Source organism: Psammomys obesus, unplaced genomic scaffold (assembly GCF_907164565.1).
Source record: "Psammomys obesus unplaced genomic scaffold, mPsaObe1.curated_primary_1811, whole genome shotgun sequence".
In the NCBI taxonomy this organism is placed as follows: Eukaryota; Metazoa; Chordata; class Mammalia; order Rodentia; family Muridae; genus Psammomys; species Psammomys obesus.
The window spans coordinates 20,019,254-20,043,686 of NW_026596117.1; the positions used below are offsets into that span (position 1 = coordinate 20,019,254).

The 24,433-nt window shown below is 43.5% G+C and overlaps 1 non-coding gene across 1 annotated transcript; it reads left to right on the forward strand.

Annotated features, from left to right (window-relative positions):
• Window positions 1–16,354: 16,354 nt before the first annotated feature.
• Window positions 16,355–16,461, forward strand: LOC129692945 (U6 spliceosomal RNA). Its single transcript, XR_008722803.1, has one exon. It is a non-coding gene; the product is annotated as a U6 spliceosomal RNA (small nuclear RNA).
• The last annotated feature ends 7,972 nt before the right edge of the window (window positions 16,462–24,433 follow it).

The window sequence follows — 24,433 nt, forward strand, 5'->3', positions numbered from 1 at the left end:
GAATGCTTTCTGTTCTTTCAGAGAACCAGCGTTTGTTTCCCAGTATCTACATCGGGAGGCTCGTCCAGTGCTCTCTTTTGGCCTCCATAGACACACACACACACACACACACACACACACACACACACACACACAAAATAAACACATAAAGAGAAAGAAACCCTGAAGTCTTTCAGAGAGGAAAAGCCAAAATAATGTGCAAAATGGTTAACAGGGTGAGGAATATAAGATGCAGGGAACAAAGAAGTCCGGTTTGGTCCTATGAACGAAAGGAATCGAGTGATCCCTTCGCCAGTGTATTTAAAGGAGAGCATGCTCTTTAAGTTGAGTAAGAAGCCAGATGTGACGGGGATCTAATTAAAAGTATTTTCTTCTCAAAACAACTGTAATCTTCAACGGGTTGAGAGGCACAGTGGGCATATAAAATCCATAAACGTGAGAGTATAACAGAACTTTCTAGTGGAGTTTCACCTTTGCACAAGCGTCAGCCTGGTCTAATACTGAAATAGTTTCTTTATGGCAAGAATTGTCATTTAAAAGTTTGCAGTTAATTTCCTCTCCCAGTTAGCCTGGCACTGGCTCTGTAGATAATTCACATACATGGAACCAGGCACTATATAATCTTCAGTGTCAAGCTTCCTTTATTAGCCTGTTTCTGAGGTTGGTTCCTTGGTAGGCCCCAGAAGTCAGTTCTTTTTTTTAATTGCTGATTAGTGTTCCGTTCTGCAGGTGCATTGTATCCTGTTTTCCATTCACTGTCTGATGGATGTTTGCTTTGCTTCCGAGTCCGAGCTATTGCGACTAACATGACTTTGAACATTTCTGTATAAATGATTATGTGGACAGTTATTTTCTATTCGCTCATTCATTCAATTCAATTCATTCTGTCACTTTACATCCCAATCGTAGCCTCCTCCCTCCTAGTCCTTCCTTCCCTCTTCTACCCTTCCCCCTCCCCTACTCCTCAGAAAGGGGGAGCCCCCCACAACCAGCCCATACCAGCACATCAAGTCTCATCAGGATTGACCAATCTTCTGCTGTGGACTGGTGAGGCAGCCCCACCAGGGGGAACTGATCAAAAAGCAAGCAACAGAGGCCGTTATAGAGAAAGCCCTCACTCCCCTTTCTAGGAAACCTACATGAAGACCAAGCTGCTGTGTATGTGTAGGGGGCCTACGTCGAGTCCATGCATGGTCCTTGGTTGGTGTTTCAGTCTCAGCAAGCCTTCCTGGGGTGGGCAATTATTTTCATTTCTCACTCACTTCTAAAAGTGGAAATATCAGATTGAATAATAACTTTAACTTTTTAAGTGATTATTTTATTTGAAAGTTTGTGTTATTAGTAACCTTTCAACATGCTGCAAGCTGGCCTTGATATTGCATGCCTGTGGTAACAATACTTAGGATGCTGAGGTTAAAAAGATCGTGAGTTCAAGGCTAGCCTGAGCTGCGTAGTGAAACCAAATTGTTTTCCCAAGCGGCCATACTATTTTACATTTCCACCTACTATTGTCAGTCTTCTACAACCTTTATGATACATATGAAAATGAAACGTCTCTGTCACTCTGTGGTGATCTATGAGATGACTCTCGAATCTTCTCTGGTGAAATGACAACTTAAATTTGTGCCCACATTTTAAATGAATTTGTTGAGATTTGGGAGGGCTGTTTGTTTGTTATTTTGTTATTGGGGGGGGAGTTTTTTTAGTTTGGTTTGTTTTTTTGTTTTGTTTTGGGTTTTTTGTTTTTTTGTTTGTTTGTTTGTTGTTGTTGTTTTTTGTTTTTTTAAGACAGGGTTTCTCTGTGTAGCCTTGGCTGTCCTGGAACTTGCTCTGTAGACCAGGCTGGCCTCAAACTCATGGAGATCTACCTGCCTCTGCCTCCTGAGTGCGGGATTAAAGGTGTGTGCCACCATGGCCTGAGTTTTAAATGAGTTTTTTAAAGACCTTATTATTGCTTTGCAAAGGCTCTTTTTATATTCCGGATACTGTTTATATAAAACCTAAGACCTACAAATATTTTCTTCTGGCCTGCAAATTTATTTCAATTGTCTATGCACTAATTTTTTAAGATTTCATTTTGATGAAGTCCATATTCATTTAAGAATCATCTAAGAAACTTTGCCTAATCCAAGGTGACAGGGATTCCCCTCCGTATATTCATTAAGAAGTTTTCAATTCTATATTTTGGCCTTTGATGCTTTTTAGGTTAATTTTTGTTGACAAAGTGAAGAGTTTTTTGTTGTGGTAGTTTTGTGGTTTTTCCATATGTGTATTAAATTGTCCCAGACTATTTGTTAAGAAGATACCTTACCTAGTTAGTTACCTTGGCAACTCAGTTCAGAATCTCTTAAGTAGGCTAGGGGGTACCTAGGGTAGAGCTCTTGCCTAGCTTGTGTGAAGCCCTAAATTTGATTCCTAGCACACAGGGTGGGAGAGGGGATAGTTTGACTATACATCCAACAGTTTATTCTGGACTCTTAATTCTGCTCAGCTAAGTTATCAGTCTGTCTTGACTACAGAGTCTTACAGGAAATTTTCAAATCAGTGATATAAATTCATGAATGTTTTGTTTTAAAAACCTGCTTAGACCATGTTTGTAGCATCTTTATTTGTAATAGCCAGAAGCTGGAAACAACCCAGATGTCCCTCAGTTGAGGAATGGATACAGAAATTATGGTATATCTACACAATGGAATATTACTCAGCAATAAAAAACAAGGAAATCATGAAATTTTCAGGCAATTGGTAGGAACTGGAAAAGATCATCCTGAGTGAGGTATCCCAGAAGTAGAAAGACACACATGGTATATACTCACTTATAAGTGGATATTAGATATAAGATATAAGATAGGATATAAGATAGGATAAACACACTAAAATCTGTACACCTAAAGAAACTAATCAAGAAGGAGGACTCTGGCTAAGATGCTCAATCCCCATTCAGAAAGGCAAAGAGGATGGACATCAGAAGAGGGAGAAAACAGGGAACAGGACAGGAACCTACCACAGAGGGCCTCTGAAAGGCTCTACCCTGCAGGGTGTCAAGGCAGATGCTGAGACTCATAGCCAAACTTTGGGCAGAGTGCAGGGAATCTTATGAAAAAAGGGGGAAATAGTAAGATCTGGAGAGGACAGAAACTCCACAAGGAGAGCAACAGAACCAAAAAATCTGGGCACAGGGTTCTTTTCTGAGACTGATACTCCAACTGACCATTCATGGAGATAACCTAGAACCCTTCCAGAGATGTAGCCCATGGCAGTTCAGTGTCCAAGTGGGTTCCGTAGTAATGGGAACAGGGACTGTCTCTGACATGAACTGATTGGCCTGCTCTTTGACCACCTCCCCCTGAGGGGGGGAGCAGCCTTACCAGGCCACAGAGGAAGACAATGCAGCCACTCCTGATGAGACCTGATAGACTATGATCAGAAGAAAGGAGAGGAGGACCTCCCTTATCAGTGGACTTGGGGAGGGACATGGGTAGAGAAGGTGGAGGGAGGGTAAAATTGGTAGGGGAGGAGGGAAGGAGCTATAGGGCGGGATACAACGTGAATAAACTGTAATTAATAAAAAGAAAAAAGAAGAAATCCTGCTTGGGCTAGTCTAAGTCCTTTGCTATACCTTGCTTCCCCCACCCCACCCCCAATGGGGTTACACAAGTCCTCACTAATGCTGGGCAAGTGTTCTTCTATTGAACATCCTCCCCTCCTTTTTACTTTTTATCTTGGGATGGGAGCTCACAAAGTTGCCCAGACTGGCCTTGAACTCATCCCATAACCCAGGCAGGCCTTGATCTTGTGCTGTTCCTGCCTGAGCCTCTTAATTAGCTAGGATTACAGGACTGTGCCTCTCTGCCCAGCTTTGCTTTACATTTTCATGTAAATTTTAAAAGCATTTTTTAATTGCTATCCAAAAAAAAAAAAAAACCTTTGGGTTTTATTAATAGGGATTAAATTGAATCAGTGTATTAATTTGAAGGGAATTGCTCATGCAGGCAACCCTAATTAAACTCAGTGGGTTTAATAATAAAGATATGGAAGAGGGAGGAGGACTTGAAGGAAGGGTTCAGCAGCAGTGGGAGGGGATAACAGGGAAGGAGATGTGAAAATGACTAAAATACATGATATTCCTATGTAAGGAAAATTGTCATTCTGTGTGTGTGTGTATGGGTGTGGCTTTGTGTGAATGTCATGTCTGTCTCATTGGCTTTTCCCTGTCATCAGTGGATAGACACTTTTTGTTTCCCTTTCTTAACTATTAGGAATAAGTAAGAGACTGGGAAGGCAGGGATCTCTGATTTATGGATATGGTCTCCCTGGGGCAAATTAGTGAGACAGTATAGGGGTCTTGGTAGGTGTGGTTTCTCCTCAGGAGCAATCTCCAGCTGTACAGGCATCAGCAGAGAGATCTTGAGCACCAAAGAGAGAACCAGTGGTTGAAGAAAGGAGTTTGTTGGGCGTGAGGAAATACACATGCAGCAGACTCACAGGGGAAGAGACCCTTTGAGAGGAGGAGACTTGAGAAGCTGAAAAATCGTCTTCTGGAGGGCTGAGCTTTTAAAGCCTGGGAGAGCTTTTCTCCTCTATTTTAGGGTTGGCCAGTTTAGTTTGAAGCCAGACAGGATGGTTGATTGGTCTGCAACTGTTGTGTGACATCTCCTGGTCTGGCCTTGAACTTGTTGAGCCAGTCCATCAGCAGGGACCTGCTGGGAGGACACAAAAGTGGCCAGGCTTTTGTCTCAGGTCAGGAGGGTGGTGAAGAAGCTGGCAGTCTTGAAAGTCACCCCCTTTATCACCTAGCTGTGGCCCCTCTGCCTGTCTGTCTGCCTACCAGGAAGTCTGTCTAACTCCTAGTCTGTCTGTCATAATGGGATAGCTGGATCATGTGGTCCTATCATTCCTCATGTAAGGACCCTCCATACTGTAAGGATGATCAGCATGGCACCAGCAAACTCCAGGACAGCAACAAAAATAGATCTAGACAAATCAATGCAAAGGGACACAGAAACCCTCAGTTAATACATGAATTCACAGTCAAGGCACTGTGACAAGGCACTGCTGTGGCCTGGGTGAAGTTCCCCCAAACCCCATGTGTTAGTTCCCAGCCCATGGTAGGGAGCTGGTAGAAACTTTAAGAAATTGAGTCTATTGGGAGACTTTCTGGTTGCTAGGGAATGACACTGATGTAAATTTTTGGATCCTGGCCCTTTCCCATTTTATTCTTTCATCTCTAAACTGTCCTCAACGCCACACTTTCTGCCATAGTGTAGCATGATGCCACAAGCTCAAGACAATAGAACCAAACAGCCACGGACAGATGCCTCCAAAATACACCTTTATTAAAAAACAAAAAAACAAACAAAACAAAACAAAAAAAACATCAAAACTGTTTTATCTCATGTATGTGTTACAGGAATAGAAAGCTGACTAACATGGACAATAGAATACTTTCTATAGAAAAACTGTCTTCTCAATAAATGATGCTGGGAAAACTGGATATCCACATGCAGGTTGAAGCTAGATTCCCTTCTATCACAATGTGCAAAGTCAACTCTAAGTATACTACAAATGAAAAGGAGGAGCCGAAACTGGGAAACTCCTGAATAGAAATGGAGGGTGACACTTCTGCGAGTTTTGAAATCAATAGTCTAATGGTTCTTTCTTTGTTCTTTTCATTCAAGGTTGATTTAACTTTTCCTCTCTTGTTGTGGATTGTGTTTCTCAGTTTTGTGAAGAGCGATATTGTTATTCTAATAGGGATCGCAGGAAATCTACAGACCGTTCAGGTAGTGTGGATGTCTTAACAGTATTGGTTTGATTGATTCCACAAATGGTATACTTATTTCTTTGTGTCCTGTCAATTACTTTCATTCAGTTTTCTCTTCTTCTTTATTGCCAGCCCCCCCCTCTTTGTTTCTCTGTCTCTCTCTGTCTCTTGCAATCAGTATCGCTTTCTTATTTTTCAGATATTAACTATCGGCATGTTGTAATGCTCCTGATTTTTTATGTTGATTTTGTATTCTGTCTCTTCGGCTGAGTTCATTTACTGTCTCTAATATTTTGGTGGGGCCTTAGGTTGGGGGTGGGATTCTCATCTTTAACATCATGATACCCTCAGGTACTAATGGCTATCCTTTATGCTTTCCATTTTGGTTGCTGTTTGTTCATTTTTTTTTTTTATTTCCGTATTGCTGACTAGGATTCCCTGCACTGTGTGGAATAAAAGTTGTGCAAGTCGGCATCCTGGCTGTGGTCGATAACCTAAAGATGAAGATTTCCACTTTCTCCCCACTCAGGATGATGCTGACCATGGGCTTGTGAGATCAGGCCTCCGTGTAAATGTTTGGATCCTGGCTCTTCCCCACTTCATGTTAAAAGACAGTCCTCCCTTTTTTATCATGAAGAGATTTGAATTTTGTCAAGGGCTTTTTCTGTGGATACTGGAACGATCAGATGTTTTATGCTTCGTTTTGTTGGCCTGTTTTATAGCAACTTGACACAAGCTAGAGTCATCTGAAAGGAGGGAAATGCATTTGAGAAAATGCCTCCATAAGATTCAGCTGTAGGGCATTTATTAATTAGCCATTGGTGGGGGAGGGGGAGGACCCAACCCTTATTGGTGGTGCGATCATTGAGTCAGTGGTCCTGGGTTCTAGAAGAAATCATGCTGAGCAAGTCATGACGAGCAAGCCAGTAAGCAGTACCACTCCACAGCCTCGGCATCAGCTCCTGCCTCCCGGTTCCTGCCCTGACTTCCTTCCGTGATGAACTATGGGTGTGGAAACATAAGCCAAATAAACCCTTTCCTCCCACAAGTTGCTTTGGTCATGGTGTTTCATCGCAGCAATAGTAGACCTGACTAGGACAGCATGATTGGTCCCATTTCTTGGTTGACTATGTTGAGCCAAGGATCCCAAGGAGACTGTAGTGATGGGATTGTAGTGTATAATATTTCTAACCTACTGTTGGATTTTTCTCCTTAGTGTTTGTTAGAGTTTTGCATCTGTGTTCATTAGGAATTCTGGCTTGCAGCTGTCTTTTGGTCAAGACAGTGCTAGTCTGGGGCCAGAGAAATGGCTCGGTGGTTAAAAGTAGGTATACTACTCTTGGAGAGACCTCTGAGATTAGCAGCACCTACATCAGGCGGCTCACAACCACCTGTAACTCCATCTCCAAGGGGATCTAGTGGCCCTGGCTCTGTACATCATAAGTATAAAATTACATCAGTAACACTAACCCTTTAGAAGAAGATACTGCTGGCTTCGTAAAATCAGTTTGGGAAAAATTCTTTCCTCCTTCTCCTATCACCACTCCTCTTTAATTTTAGACAGGATCTGACTACATAGCCATGGCTGGCCTGGACCTTACTGTGTAGACCACGCTGGCCTCAGACTCATGGAGATCAACCTGCCTCTGCTTCCCAGGTGCTGGGGATAAAAGGTGTGCATCACCATGCCGCATTGTCACTTAAAAAAAAAAAAAAAAAAAAAAAACAAATGGAGAATTGGCATCAGCTTTAAAAATATTTGGTAGACTTCAGCAGCAAAGCTGCTGTGGTTTAACTGGGTGAAGGGTTGGTCTTCAAGGCTATCCTACCAGGAGGTGATGGAACCTCTGGGCATTGGCCCCGAGGGAAGCCCTTGGGTCATTGGGGATGTAACATTTTTTCATATGACCCCCTTGATAGTGCTCAAGAGAGGACAGAACAAAGACATGCTTTGCCCCTCTTGCCCCCACTCTCTGCTGCTGTCACTCGCTTCCTTCCACACGTGCTTCTGTTGTTGCTGTGCCACGAGATGGTGTACCAGGACAACAGCCCTGGCATATAGCTACACTGTGCTGTTTCAGAGACCGAGCCTTCAGAACTGTGAGCCAAATGAGCTGCTTCTTTATAAGTAGCCCAAATCAGGCATTCCATTATAGAGGCACAAAGACAACTGACAACAGACGCATGTAGTTCTGGGTTTATTTGGTTGAGAGTCTTTTTTTTTTTTTAACTATGTGTTGTTTATTCAATCTTGTCAATCATATTTAGTCTGACTGTCTTTGTTTTGTTTCTTCATGATTCAGTTGTGGTGAGGTGTACACCTTTAGCCCTGGCACTTGGGAGAAGCAGGGGGATCTCTGTGAGTTCAAGGCCAGTCTGGTCTACATAGTGTGTTCCAGAACAGTCAGTGCTTTGTTTTGAAAGAGAGAGAGAGAGACGGAGAGAGGAAGAAAGATTCAATTATGGCAAGCATTTGTGCCTAAAGAATTTGTCCATTTCTTTAAGTTATCAAATTTGTTGGCAAATAATCGTTTAATGAGCCTTTGTGCCTCTATGATGTCAGTTGTAATGTTTCTATTTTCATCTCTGATTTTTTTTTTGTGAGTCTTTGTTTCCTTTGTTAATGTAGGTGAGTTTATTGATTTTGTTTATGTTTTTCAAAAAAGGACTTGATTTTTTGTTGATCTGTTGGGGTTTTTTTGTTTTTGTTAATTTCATTTCATTTATTTTCTAATCTGGGATCTGATTTTTCTTACTTTTTCATGTCCTTAAGGTGCGCGATGGTTGTTCATTTGAGATCACACGCTGCTTATGTGGTGGAGACGCAGGCTGTCTGCCAGCTTAGCTCCTGCTGCATTCTGCAGGCACTGGTGTGCTGTGCTTCCATCTAAAGACATCCTGTGGCTCCTTTCCTTCATCAGCTTGTTGTTGGCTCAGGTGTGTGTTGTATAGTTTTTGTACGCTTGCGTGGTTTCTAAAGCTTTCCTTATTTCCAGTTGTATTGCATCGCGGCTGCAAAAGACATTCAGCACGCTCTCATTTCTGACTGTACTGTGCTGAGACCTGCTTAGTGGTCTGTTACATGATCTCGTGGGGGAATGCCGCAAACACCGATGAGAAGAGTATGTATTTGGCAGCTGTTGGGTGGAGTGCTCTGTGGAGGTCTGTTATGCCCATTTGGTCGAGGACACAGCTTAATGTTGGTTTTCTGCCTGAGCGCTCCGTGCACTGCTGAAGTGGAGTTGTGGTACCCTGCGCTCTCATTCTCTATTCTGTCTCTCCTCTGTTGACCAGTGTTTGCCTGGGTGCTTGTGTGTTCTGTTATGGGTGCATACACATTTCTAGTAATTCCTCTTGCTGACTGGATCCTTTGTCCTTGTATAACGACTTTCCTTGGCTCTTGCTCTACTTTCAAATTAAAGAATTATTTGCTTGTGTGAGACGTCCGTGTGGCCGTGTCATCTCACACATACCCACCTCTTCTCTTCCAACTCCAAACATGCGAATCTTTGAACTTCTTGGTCCTCCTCTTGTAAAAACCTTTTCCTTTCTTTTCAGACACCGTCTCCTTGATGGCCAGTGTTAACTGACAGTTTGGCAGAATCTGGAGTCACCTGGGAGACAGCGCCTCGCCGTACTTCTAAGGGACTATCTCGTGTGTTGTGACTGGCGTGGAAAGACATCTAGCTTGACTGGTCCAGGGGATCCTGGATGGCATAAAATAGAGAGCATCTGCTGAACATCAGCAGGCAGTCACCCCCCTGCTTCCTGACTGTTGAAGCAAGGTGACCTTGCAAGCCCCCTGCCTTCCTCACCATGATGCACTGTGGCTTGAGCCGTGAGACAGGATAAACCTTCCTCTATTTAGATGCTTCATGAGGGCGTTTTGTCACAGCAGGAGAGAGTTGGAGCCAAAGACGGCTGCTTCCGCTGTGGTCTTCACTTTACCTCGGTTTTCACTTCATTGTGAGCATCGCCATTTTAGTACAAGGATCTTAGTTGATATAAAGTTTCTTCCGTCTCCCTGTTGTGGCTTTGATAGAGTATGAAACTGTTTCTTGGTGTTTTCTTGAAGTTTATTGAAATTCCTTAAAATGGCTATTTTAAATTCTCCATCTGAGGGGACTAGAGAGATGGTTCAGAGGTTATGAACACTGGCTGCTCTTCCAGAAGTCCTGAGTTCAATTCTCAGCACCCACATGGTAGCTCACAACCGGCTTATAACTGTAGCCCTGTGGGATGTGATGCCTTGTTTTGGTATGCAGACGTACCTGAAGACAAAACATCCATAAAATAAATAAATCCTTACGACAAATTCCATCTGAGATTTTAGGTATCAGTCCCTTAGTGGCCAGTTTCAGGCGTCCATTAGAGGAGGTCACGATTCCTTTAAAGTTCGTGTTTGTTTGGCACACAATGGCATCTGCCTATTGACATTTACTTCTTTCTGTCACCTGACTGACTCTTCCGAAGGCTTTTCTCTGAGGAGCTGGTCACTGTTGCGGCTACAGCAGTAGATGGCGCTCTAAGTTCAGGCTGGACCCCAGTCTGCTCTTACTGCATTCCCTTTGTCTTCACGCTAGAGGGCCTCCCAAGCCCGAGTTGCTTACAAATCAGTAAGTGGGGGTGGCCTTGGTAGTGCCTTCATAGAGTCCATTATCACAGGCCTCTATTTGGGACCAGGGGAGTGCAGAAGCCTCATAGTCCCTGCCCCCAGAGCTGGTTTCACCACGGAGAGCCCAGAAGAGGGCACTCCCATTCCCTGGAGCTGTGGTTACTGTCACCCGTGAACTGCCCAATATGGGTGCTAGGAACTGAATTTGGGTTCTCCAAAAGAGCAGCAATAGCTCTTACCTGCTCCAGCCCCCACTTTGTCATTTTCAGTGTACAACCTTTGTGTTTCTTGTGTCAATTTAAAGTATCTTATTATTTTTTAACAAAACTGGTTTTCTTGATTTTATTTTCAAGTTGTTCATAGTTAGTCCATAAAACATAATAGACTTATGTGTTTCTACAGTGTAGCTAGACAGTCTTTTTGGTCTTTGTTTTTGATGGCTGTTGGCTCTTCAGGATTTTCTCCTCAGAGTGCAGCTGCTCAGATCTCTGCTTAGGTATTTTGTGAGTTGGGTTTTAGTTTTAAATACTTCCTTATTCTCCTTTGTTGCCTGGCTTCCTAAAGATCATGCTGTAATGTCTCAGAACAGTGGTGATTAGTTAGTGTTGGTTCACAATCACCATCAAAACTCATGAGCTTGTAAGGTTTCCAGGGGTGGCTGTCAGGTTATATTTGGTTAGGTAAGTGTATCTCCTTACCTTGAAAAAGCTGTCGAATCCAAAGTGACTTCCAACCTTTACCATATAAAGAAAACTTTCCAGGCCACCACTAGACAGAGTCTTTCTTTGTGGGGGGAGAGGTGGCATTTTTAACCCCTCCCCCACCTGATAACTCCAATTCACACCGTTGCCCTTGTTTCCTGCTGGTTTTCAAAGTCAGCTCCAGGCCGTCAAGGCCACGCTGGGGTAAAGGTGCAGGGCACCCCTGAGGGTGAGCGTGAGCATCACACCAACCAGGTTTTACCGAGAGGCCAGTAATCCTAAAAATGGCAGCTTCGGACGGTATCCTCAAGCTGTGGTTTTCCACAGGCAGAAGAGAGCCTGGCCACACTTCCTCTCCTCTTTCTACATCCAGGCGATTCCACAGCGACCATAGCAGGGAGCTAACGTCTGGCTCCCTGTCTTACAATGGGAAAGCTGAGGGTAGCAAATGCTGCTGGGCTTCCGGCTGCAAACACAGCAGCTGACTACAGGGGGGCTGACTATAAGGTGAGTCACCTAACCAGCAGGTCACACTCCTTCATTCCCGCTTCTGGGCTGGTGTTTAAGGATCAGCTCCTTCCGCCAGCATTTCCTCTTCCTCATGGAGCACTGAGGTAGGCTTTTCTCCCTCTGGCACTGGGCTACAAACTCCAGTCCTCATGCTTTCTGCTGACATGGAAGTAGCAGTTGTAACTGTCACTCAACCAAGTGACAATTTTTAACACCTAAAAAGTGTTTGGAATCTAGTATTCACTTTCTTGTTGTTTTTGTTTGTTTGTTTTTGAGACAGGGTTTCTTTGTGTAGCCTTGGATGCCTTAGAACTCACTCTGTAGACCAGGCTGGCCTCGAACTCATAGAGATCCTACTGCCTCTGCCTCCCAAGTGCTGGAATTAAAGGCGTGTGCCCCACCATCCCATGTATTCACTGTTTTAAGGACAATTCCGTGCATCCAGGTGACTGGACCAGCCTCCATATTTTAGGGAGTAGCCAGAAGCAGGAATCAAAGGGAGTCTGCAGTGTCACCCAACCTGAGGGTCTAGCCTTTCCAAACTGCCAAGATGGAGTCTTTCAAGGTTGATTCTTTTTTTAAAAAAGTTGTTAAATTTTAGTGTGTGTGTGAGTGTGCATACGCCCGCACTAGCAGATCAGGAGCTGATTGTCTCTTTCCACTGGGTGGGACTCAGGAACTGAAGAACTGAGTTCATCTTCTGGTTTACTTTCCAATGAGACTTTAAATGGGATCGCCATTTGGTTATATACTTTGTCTCCTCCTGAGTCTAGAGCATTGAAGATAAATGGGTTTTCTGTAGTCAGTAGGAACTGAAATAAGAACAGCGAAGTTCATCAAAGCCGACCAGATGCACTATCAAAAACAAAGAGAGAAAGCTTCTGGTTGATTCTCGGCACACAGGTCTCAAACACAGTAAGGATTGGGCCACACTGCAGGGCAGGTCCCCGTGCCCAGAAAAGGGCAAACACAAAACAGTCAAACAGACTCCATGGCTTTTCACGTATGTGTTTTGTTTTGTTACTTTTTGTCTTACTAGTTTTCTTTTCCTTCCTTCCTTCCTTCCTTCCTTCCTTCCTTCCTTCCTTCCTTCCTTCTTTCTTTTCTTCCTTCCTTCCTTCTTTCCTTCCTTCATTTTCTTTCTTTCTTTCTTTTTTTCTTTTCTTTCTTTCTTTCTCTTTCTTTCTTTCTTTCTTTCTTTCTTGTTGGCCTTTTTTGGATTTTGTTTGTTTGTTTGTTTGTTTTGGTTTGGGGGTTTTGTTTTATTTTCAAGCCAGGGTTTCTCTGGGTAGCCCTGGCTGTTTTAGAAGTCATTCTGTATTCTGTAGACCAGGCTGGCCTCACAGAGATCTTTGAGCCTCTCTCACCACCACCCAGCTGTGAGGGGGGTTTTTGTTTGTTTGTTGTGATCTCTGTTTTTTGTTGTTTTGTTTCTGTTTTTCAAGAGAACGAACGTGAAGTTGGGTGGGTAGCAAGGTGGGGTAATCTGGGATGCACTGTGGAGGGAAAGAATATGATTAAATATATTGTATGAAAATTTATTCATAAAAATTTTTAAATGGCAGGGTGGGGGAAGAAACAAAAGAGCCAGTTGCAATTGGCAAATGAGGTAGCCAGTGCAGCGATGATGGGCTGAAGAAGATCCAACTTAGGGAATGTGAATCCCAGAGTCCTTTGCTTGTGGGTCCCACTCATGCCCTGTGGTTTGTAGCAGACAGGTCAGGCTATTTCATTTTAACTATGTCTCCAGTGTGTCTATTGGAATAGCAGAGGCCGGAGAGCTAACGGCTAAGTGTCGGGGTTTACATTAATTCCCACCAATTGTGTACAAGCATATGAAAATTGAGAGGTGGTATTGTACAAGACTGTCTTCTGAGCAAAACTGCCACCATCTGCGTGAGCTCAGCTGTGCCTTGCCTGCAGAAGCTCTCCACAGCTGGGCTTGTTGACATCCTTTCACAGATGGAGAGCTGGGGAGGCTGGTGGGACCTTCACTCAAGTAGCTAGCCATGCCTCTGAACCGGATGTATCCAATTCTGTCCTGATCGCACATGGCCTCAGGGAGGGGCCGGAAGTATAGAGGGGGAAAGGCTGAAGGAGGGGGCTCCGTTTGTGCAGCTCTGGAGAAGTCATCCTCCTAGCCGTGCTGGGTGCCTACATTCTACTGTGGCTGCTCCAAGGCCATCCACACTCCTGACCGCAAGCCTGTAACTGCTCTCAAGTAAGCCTAAACTGCACAGGTTCCCCAGAGTGAAATTCGGTGGTGTCCTACCGCAGTTTGCTGCTGGGCCTTTGGAAAAGGGGTAGACATTGTCCCCCTAGGGGGAGCCTTTCAGGAATAAGTGGACATAAAATAGGGTTTTCTTCCAGCCCTTTGGGCTGTTTTCTCTGTTTTCTGATGAGGAAAGCCATCATTCCACGTCTGGGCCTCTGTTCCCTGGATGTTGAGAGGGACCATCTGGGACATCTGGAACACAGCTGGAGGCTGATCTGTATCTATAATGCCCATTTGCAAGTTTTGTGCCTCAGTCCTGATGGTGACAGCAGCCATGGTTATATGTTTTCTGTCAGGTAGATCTAGGGTGTGCTTCCTTTGAAGCCTCAGTTTGCTCATTTGTAAGATCAACCTAGCAGTCACGCAGCTAAGTCTCCATATGAAAGCTCAGATGGTTTCCAAGTCCGTGCATTTGGATCTGCCTCCTTCCTTTCCGAAGGCCATCATCACAGCCTTTGTCATTTCTGTTGGAGACAAAGGCCAAGCTCTGCCACAGAGAAGGTGTTCTGACGACTCCCACGGTGTCCTAGCCACAGCAGGTCACTGGCTCCCCGGTAGGCCTGACTCACCTTGAGACTGCAGAGTCTGGCTGGAATTTATAATTAGCATGGCATTAATTATTGAGAGTCCTTCTTTGGCGTTTTTTTAAACATACTTGGAATCCTCGGTCCATAATGTCTCTTTAGAAGTGAGGTTCTGACATCTAGGTACTTTAGATACAAAAATAGCACAGCTAACGCGATGCAGAATGCCAAGAAATTGCTGCACTTAGTTCCCATGGTAAAGTCAATTTGCCTCCAATTTCCGACCCTCAGAGGTCTATGTGGATCAAGAAAAAGATAAATGCAAGAGATGAAAAATTCAACAAAACCATGTGCTCTCCCCTCAGTTCATATCTTCATGCAAAGTACTGTGCCAGGCTGGAATGGAAATGGGCCAATGGCAAATGTGAGACATGATTTTTTTTTTTAGACTTAAAATGTTATCAATCTTAAGATAAATCACCAATTCCGTAGCTACTTTTCAGGGAAAGCAGGTGCAGTCAATGAATTTTTTTTTTCCATTTTACAATTGTTTAAACATGAAGAGCATTTGGATTTTAGAAGCTTTACAACACAAAGTCCTTATTTAAAAACAAAACAAAACAAAGAAACAAAAAAACAAAAAAAATCCTCTGCGCGATCTACTTGTGTTCAGGGTAGCTGGCAGTGCACAGTGCCCATAATGAAAGGAAAATGACTTATGTTGCTGAAGTATAGAAAGAGGACTAAGGATGTGAGAAAATACAGGGACGTTGACAGTCGGAACGAGGTGTATTCAGTACAAGCAAAGTTTCTATATATTTGCGAGTGTGTGTGTGTGTATGTGTGTACAAATGCTCTTAGCTGTATGTGCAAACCACGGGTTGATGTCAGGCTTCTTACTTGATCACTCCCCGTTTTCTTTTTTGAGACACCTCTCTCTGGACTTTGTCGTTTTGTCCAGCCCAGCTGATCAGCCAACCCTCACCATCCACTTGTCTTTGCCCCTTGGAATTAGAAGTGCGTGGACATGCCCAGCCTTCATGTGGGCACTGGGGATAGGAATGTAGGACCTCATGTCTGCAGAGCAGGCACCTTTGGAGTCTCACAAGTGGAGCTTCATCCTGCCCTGTGGCTGTGGTCCCCGGGTTCTTCCTGTGGGGCAGGGAAGCTAGAGGCCAGCCACGGTGGCGCGAATGTGGATAGGGTTAATTCACTTCTTGTATCTCAGTTTCCCCAAGAGCAAAATGAAGGTCAGATGACCTCTGGCTTTCTTCCAGTTCTGGAATGCCCAGGACCAGCAGGAGATAAGAAATGTCCACAGCCATTTACATGGCATCCTAGATGGTGGGGCTGCAGAGATGGCGCAGTAGTTAAGAGCAAGTGCTTTCACAGAGGAGTTCAGTTCCCAGCACCCACAGTTCCCAGCAGGTGGCTCACAACTGCCTGTCACTCCAGCTCCAGGAATCTAATGACTTCCTTCAATCTTTGTGGATATTGCACTCAGGTACATATGCCTGAGCAGATACACACACATACACACTATTCAAAAATTAAAAATAAAACTGTGGTGGCAAAGTGCAGTCAATAGGATAGAAAGTTTGAAAAAAGCACCAGGCAGAGATTTTTTTTTTCTTGAGTATACTGTTGGGTCCTAAGATCTAACAAGGCATTTTTTTTTTTCAGTATATAAAGTCAATATATAGATGTCTAGTATCTTGTTTCTGGATGTTAGGCTTTAGTGGTCTAAGCGTAGGAAGCAACTTAAAAAATAGTAGCATGTGGGGGCTGGAGAAATGGCTCACCAGTCAAAAGCACTGGCTGCTCTTCTAGAGGACCCAAGTTCAATTCCCAACACCCACATGGTAACTCAGAACTGTCTTGGATTCTAGCTCAAGGGGATCTGATACCCTCATACAGACATGTGCAGGTCTACATGATCAATGCACACGTTAAGAAAAAAAAATAGTGCTCGCTTCGGCAGCACATATACTAAAATTGGAACGATACAGAGAAGATTAGCATGGCCCCTGCACAAGGATGACACGCAAATTCGTGAAGCGGTCCATATTTTTGAAAGACACACACGGTATATACTCACTCATATAGACATATAATATAGGATAAACCTACTAAAATATGTACACCTAAAGAAACTAATCAAGAAAGAGGACCCTGACTAAAATGCTCAATCCCCATCCCGAAAGGCAAAGAGGATGGACACCAGAAGAAGAAGAAAACAGGAAACAAGTTAGGAACCTACCATAGAGGGCCTCTGAAAGGCTCTGCCCTGCAGACTATCAAAGCAGAGGCTGAGACTTATGGCCAACTGTTGGGCAGAGTACATGCAATCTTATGTAAGAAGTGGGAAATAGTAAGAGCTGGAGAGGACAGGAACCACACAAGTAGAGCAACAGAACCAGAAAATTTGAACACAGGGGTCTTTCCCAGAGACTCATACTCCAACCAAGTACCATACATGGAGATAACCTAGAACCCCTGCACAGATGTAGCCCATGGCAGTTTAGTGTCCAAGTGGGTTACATAGTAATGGGAAGAGGGACTGCCTCTGACATGAACTGATTGGCCTGCTCTTTGATCACCTCCCCCTGAGGGGGGAGCAGCCCTCCCAGGCCACAGAAGATGACAATGCAGTCACTCCTGATGAGATCTGATAGACTAAGATCAGAAGGAAGGAGAGGAGGAACTCCCCTATCAGTGGACTTGGGGAGGGGCATGCGTGAAGAAGGGGGTGGGAGGGTGGGATCGAGAGGGGAGAAGGGAGAGGCTTATGGGGGGATACAAAAGGAATAAAGTGAAATTAATAAAAGTTAAAAAAAGAAAAAATAGCATACAAGACAAACATACACACAAATCAAAATAGGGAAGAAAAAAAATACCTATTCAAACCTCGAGTCTATTATTTTAAGAAGTCTTGAGCTTCATTTCTTCACATATTTCCCTTTATTATTACCTTTTTTTTTTTTTTTTTTTGTGAGACAGAGACTCCTGTACTCCTGGCAACCTGGAACCCTCTGTATAGACCAGACTGGGCTTGAACTTGTAATGACTCAACTTGCTTCTGCCTCCTGAGTGCTGGGATTGCAGGCACATGCTCTCACACTTGGCCTATATGTTTATTCTCTCTTTTTAAAAGTTTTTTTAAAGACAGAATCTCACTGTGTTAATTAGGCTGGCCTCAAACTTAAGAGATCTGCCCACCTCTGACTCCTGTGAGTTAGCATTAAAGGTACAGGCCACCATGTTTCTACTTATGCCATTTGAGTAGAAAATTCTCACTAGATTAGCCACCATGACGCTAGCAGATAGCAGGTTACTTTTTAAATCTTGTTCCTATTTTTTTTTTTATATTAGCAAAACATCCATCAGCAGCCCTACTGCTCACAAAGTATCCTGGTGCCTAACTGCCCAGAGGTGACCTTGAACCTAAGTCAGTAAGAGGAAGCAATCCCTTAAAGAGAATGGAAACCACATGACATGTCAAGAATATAAATATATACACACACACACATATATATATACACACATACACACACACACACACACACACACACGGTGATAACTCACGTAAATGCAGAAAGGGAAAATTATAAAGTAGTCCTCTAGCCTTCACACACATACCTGAGGCATACACAAATATGCACACATATGAAAATATTTTTTCAAAGCCAGGTACAGTGACAAATGTCCATAACTCCGACAAGGGTTTCTGCCTCCCTACTGTAGGCAGTTGGTGAGGCCTAGATTCAGTGAGAGATCCTTTCTCAAAGAAGAAAACGAGGGAACTAAGCGGGTAGAGTGCCTGACATTCATCAAGCCCTGGGCTACATTTCTCTCCATAAACAGAGCATGGTGACACAAACCTGTACTTTCAGCACTCAGGTGATAGACACAGGACCATCAGAGGTTCATGGCCATCCTCAACTCCATAGTGCATTTGAGGATAGCCTGGAATGCATGAGACTGTATCATAACCAAACAAAAATAAGGGGGAGAGCAATTGAGAAAGATACCTAACACCAATTTCTGGCCACACGCGTGAGCATATATACCGACCCCTAAAAAAAGTACAAAAGACTCTTTATCTAAGGCAGTGGTTCGCAGCCTTCCTAACGCTGCGACCCTTGAATGCAGTTCCTCATGCTGGGGTGACCCCTAACCCGCAAATTATTTTGCTCCTACTTTATAACTGTAATTTTGCTACTGTCATGCATCCCAATGTAAACGTCTGATAGGCAGGATAGCTGTTACGTGACCCACAGACTGAGACCCGCTGAGCTAAGTGTTCAACAATATGCAGATGTGTATTCTTCTAGTGTGTGCATGAAACGTTTACAAATGTCGACTAGGAGCCTGGCCAGAAAGCATGATTCAACCATTGCTGATCTGAAGGACTTGGGGCTATGCAGATGGCATCGTCTAACTGCACTGCGCCTAATCTAAATGCCAATAACATGATAGATGAGGTTCATAAACTTAGCTTCAAAAAGTAAAATACAGACGCTAGTAATGCTGGGTTGAAGCAGGCTGAATGTCATAATGACATTCCTGAAGGGTGTTTGGAAGTGAGCCCTGGGCCTTGTGCATGCTGGGTGAAGAGTCTGCTACTGAGCTATACTCCCAGCCCCTGTAGTTGAAGTAAGAAGACTTTTAACACATATTTTACTGTGCTCTCACACAGTGGGTATCACTGGATACCAGTGGGTATCCAGGTGGAGAAGAATAGAGAAAAAAAGTATGTGTGTGTGTGTGTGTGTGTGTGTGTGTGCGTGTGTGTGTGTGTGTGTGAGTATGTGAGAGAGAGAGACTGACTCCTGTAGCCTAGACTGGCTTCAAGCTCATTATGTATCCAATATGGTCTCTTGAACTAATTAATGATCCTCCTGCCTTCACCTCTCCAGTGCTGGTGGGAATACAGGAGTATGCCACTGTGCCAAATATTATGAAAAATTGTATACCAATAAGTGAAAATGTAGAGGAAAATTTCAAATAGAAAAAAAAAACCAAAGCCTGTTTTGGGAGAGCTAATTAAGCAGTCATTAAATATGTCCATGTGAAGAAAAGTTATTTTAAAGCAAAATCCCAATCATTTCGTTTTACTAATGAAGACTCGGGAGCCAGATGCTGGGGTGAAAACTTGCTAGATCAGAGGGGCAGAGAAAGCCACTAGCTGAACTTCCTATTTCCCAGAAGGAAAAAGCCTTTTCACCTTCTCCATGCTGAATGTCCCTCCTTTCTAACCCGGGAAAGAGCAGAGTCTAATTGTCACAATAATCACATACCATGAGCCAAATGTTTCAACTCCAAAAGTTGTTTGTTTCACTTTCTCATTTCTGTCTCCTCACTCTCATGCCTCCTTGCTTGCTTTTAAAAAGGTGTCCTTCCATTCTTTACAATTTTTAAAAGGCCTGATTTTAAAGTCTTTGTCTAGGAAGTCCAATGTAAACCTATCTTTTATTCTGTAATTGTTTTCTCAGAGGCTTACTGCCTCTGCTAACCCAGGCCCAATCCTGGAAGCTTCTAGCCTCTGTACAATCTAATCTAGGCCTAGAATTTTTTCAGCCTCTGAGACTTCCTGCTGAATACACCTATCCTTTCTAGTTCTTTCCGAACTCTGGCTGGCTGGTTCAACTCAGCTGGCTGACTCAAAACTCCACTGCAAGCTGATTGATTCAAATTGGCTTCTCTCAGCTTCTGACTGAATTGCTCTGCTTGGCTTCATACTAACTTTGGTAACATGTTCTAATCTTCTGGCTCCTTCTCATTCTCTGGCTCATTCTGTCTTCGTTTGTGTCCAGCTTGTTCTCTTTTCAACCTGTCTCTGCAAAACTCTTCTCATAAAACTGCCTGTAAAGTTCCATGAACTGAACTGCCATAAAATCAGCTCCACTGTACTGCCTCTCAACTCACTGACTCACCTGAACTGCCTAAACATAACTCAGAGATCTGCATTCCTTTGTCTCCCAAGTGCTGGGATATAAGGCCTGTACTACCGTACCTGGACCTAAGCTTTTCTTTAACTGAAACTTACTCAATACCAGACTGTCCTTGAACTCAGAGATCTGTTTGCCTCTGTCTCCTAGAATTATAAAGGCAAGTCTGTATTCCAGCTGGATCACACAGGCCTAGAAGGTCTTTGGATGTGATCTCTTGCCAGAGCAGCCATGTTTTGAATTAAAATTCCTCTACAGTCCTCAACACCTAGAGTTCCCTTCAGTTAATTTCTATAGATTGTTTCTCCCTTTCCTGCCCATATACAAGAGGTATTTTCTCATTTCTTTCCATATCTCTCTCTTTGGCTAAAACATGGTAGATATTTGCTTTTTTCCTGATTTTTAGCTATCACGAACGATCTGTCTGTTTACCTTGATGTTTTGTATTGACAATTGCTTTCACTTCTGTTGGCTATATTCCTGGGTAGTGGTGGATGTTGAGTCACATAATAAAGACACTCTGTTTTCCATGAGCAACCCTCAAACTCTTTCCTAAAGGCACACCATTTCACATATGTGAGTAAGGTATGGGATCTTGCTTTTCTATGGCTCCTAGCCATCCTTCGGGGTATGAAGTGCTACATCATCACAGTTTTGATGTGTATTTCTGTCATGGCTAATGCTGTCAAGGATAGATCACTATACTTATTAGCCACTTGTATGTATTGTTGGGACCTTTGGTATAAAAGAAACTTTCATTCCCCTGCTTCCGTTGTTGTCTCGGAGGATTATTGCCTCTGTCTACTAACTTAAACCAAGTCCTGGAAGCTTCTAGCCTCCTTACAGTGTGACCTAGGCCTAGGATGTTTTCAGCCTCTGAGTCTTACTGCTTATGAAGGTCACCCTTTCTTGTTCTTACTGAGGTCTGGGCTGGTTGGTTCAACTCAGCTGTTCTGGCTCAAACTCCTCTCCCAGGTGACTTAGTCAATCTGGATTTTCTCTTGGCTTCTGAATTGCTCTACTTGGCCTCAAACTAACTCAAGCAATCTCGCTTTAATCTTCTGGCTCTTTCTCTCATTCTGCCTTCACCTGTGTCTAGTTTGTTCTCTCCTTTAACCTCTTTCTTGGCCAGGGGCTTCCAGGATCTGCCTGTATCTGCCCCACCCCCAATGCTGGGGTTAGAGGCAGGTGGATCTCTGTGAGTTCAGGACCAGCCTGGTCTACAAAGCAAGTCCAGGACAGCCAGCGCTACCCAGAGAAACCTTGTTGTGAAAAACCATAGTAATGCTAACAAAATGATAAATAAAGTAAAAAAGAGATGGTTTAGCAGTTAGGATCTTATACTGCTTTTGTGGAGGACCTGTGATCCGTTCCAGCACCCACAGTTCACAACTCACAAAGACTCGTAACTCTAACTCCAGGGGCTCAATGTCTTCGTTTGGACTTCACGGGCACCGGAACTCACTTGTCCATATACCCACTGTGGTGGCTGGATGAGCTTGCCTTCCGTAGGCTCATGTATTTGAATGTTTGGTCTGTAGTTAGTGGAACTGTTTGGAGAAGGATTAGGGGGTGTGGCCTTGTCGGAGGAGGTGTGTCACTTAGGGATGGGCTTCGGGGTTTCGAAAACCCACAGTAGGCCCAGCATCTCACTTTTTCTCTCTCTTCCTCACCCTTGCCCCACCGTGGGCATTCAGCTTGCAGATCAAGACGTAAGCTTTTAGCTACAGCTGCAGCACTGTGCCTGCCTGTCAGCCGCCGTGCTCCCCCCCAGCAGGGTCCTGGACCCAACCCCTGAAACTGGAAGCAAGACCTGATTAAATGCTTTTTTTGTAAGTTTACTTTGTGTGTGATATCTCTTGACAGCAGTAAAAGAGTAATTAAGACACCCACAGACACACACACATACACATATATATAATTTTAAAAGTAACGTAAAACATTTTTTTAAAAGCTGTGATTAGCAGTAAGTGCTTAAATTGCTTAGCGTACATTTTGCAAAGTTTTGAGAGATGCAGCTATGTGTGAGCCTGTCATCAGATCAGGGACACATTCTACCACCTCAGAAGTTCCCTTCTGCCCTCTGTAACCCTTTCCTCCCTGCCCTAGCCTCCTTTCTGGGTCTGCTTCCTGCTTGTATCGATTTAGTCTCAAGTTCTAGAGTTTTACATAACAGGGGCTGGACATATTCTCTCTCTACCTTTTTTTTTGGCTTCTTCCGGACAACTCTTTGATGCCTCGTTCACATTAATGTGGTTGGAAAAATAGGTTTGCATAAATTATGTAACTTCCTGTAAATTATGTAAAACCCTGGAGTCATAGAGGTGGACCTGGGATCCCCACCGATTTTTGCCTGTTACCGAGTGTGTTAAAAAGAAAAGCCTTGGAAGGCTAAATGAATTGTTCAGAGTTACTTTACTGGTGAGTGGCTGAAGTAGGACAAAGCCCACTGTGCTGGCCGCCTCTTAGCTATTGATGTCGCTCCTGCGAAGAGCGGATGACTCATTTTAGATTTCTCTGGGACCTTGTTTTCTGGTGTCCCTGCCACTACCTTGACCTTACAGTTGGTCTCAGATGGAAAATCCAGTGTGGGAGGTTTGGCAGAAGCTGCCTTCAACCCACTTTGCTTCAGCCTTCAGAACAGAGAAGTCGGTTTCTTTAGAAACTGCCTTTGGTTTCCATCAGTTTCCCATCAGCTTTAGGAAAGGACCATTGTTCGGTTGAATTTATCCTTCTCTCCCTCCCAGTGTCCTCAACCTTCCTCTATCTATTTTCTTTTCCTTCATTTCTTCCTCAGTTATATTTCCCTATTTCTATTTGCTCTGTTTCCATATTGTTCTGTTTTATTTTTTTTTAAAGATTTCTTTTTATTTTTCACTTAAAATTGTGTGCACGGCCAGGTGATGGTACGGCATGCCTTTAATCCCAGCACTTGTGAGGCAGAGGCAGGTGGATCTCTGGGTTCAAGACCAGCCTGGGCTACAGAGTGAGTTCCAGGACACAGAGAAACCCTGTGTCAAAAATAAAATAAACAAAAATAAACAAATAGAAGTGAGTGTGTGTGTGTGTGTGTGTGTGTGTGTGTGTGTGTGTGTGTGTACTCTTGGGTGCACATGAATGCAAGTGCTTGTGGAAGCCAGCAGATCACTTGGAGTTTCGGGCAGTTGTGAGCTGCTGAGAACTGAACCTGTTTCCTTTGCAGAGACAGTAAACAGTATGCACTTTTATTCACTGAGCCATCTCTCCAGCACCTAAAGAGCTCAGTCTCCATCCCCACCACCTCCTTCATTAGCCTTGCTTTACGCTGTAGTTGGCCCAAACGATCAGAATATGACATGAAATGGTAGAGAAAAGATCTGTTCTCTGACTCTGTAGAATGGCCATGTGACAGCTTATACACTGTTATTTTAGTTGCTGTCTTAGTTGCTTTTATTACAAATGCACATTATTCTGTTTGGCCTCTTAAGGTTCTGGGAATCACGTCTTCATGCTTTGTATGTCAAGAGTCCCACTAAGTCTGCAGCCTATGCAATTTGCACCACATGCAACTATTAGCTCCACATATGCCATGTTTAATGACAGATACCATGTGGTTCAACAAAGTTTCTAGGGCTTCGGCTAACTAGCCTGTCAATCTCCACCCAGAGAGGTATTTTAAGGAGCCAGAATAAATGATGATAGCTCTCCTATCATGAAACACAAGCTTATACTCCAGAAAAAATATGTCAGTGTGAAAATTAATTGATACATGAACTGGATTTATAAAAACCTAAGCCAGCAATGAAAAAAAAATCATCCCTGGAGTCTAGATACATAAGCCTGAAGTTCTTAGATTTATGCAGTAACTCAAACGAGTAAGAAGAAAGTAATAAACAATTTTATGTGATATGTAATAGGGAGCTACATCAGCCTCAATCCTTCTCCTGGAAAGTCTCAGGTTATAGATTTGAGATTGTATTTATGAGACTGAAACAGCATTTAATTTAAATCTTTTTTTTTAAGAGGCAAGTGAACTGTTTCCATGGAACCTGGCAAATTTTTAACAAAGAAATAAACAAAATGTAACCTTTGCAAGGAGACTTTTTATGGCTCC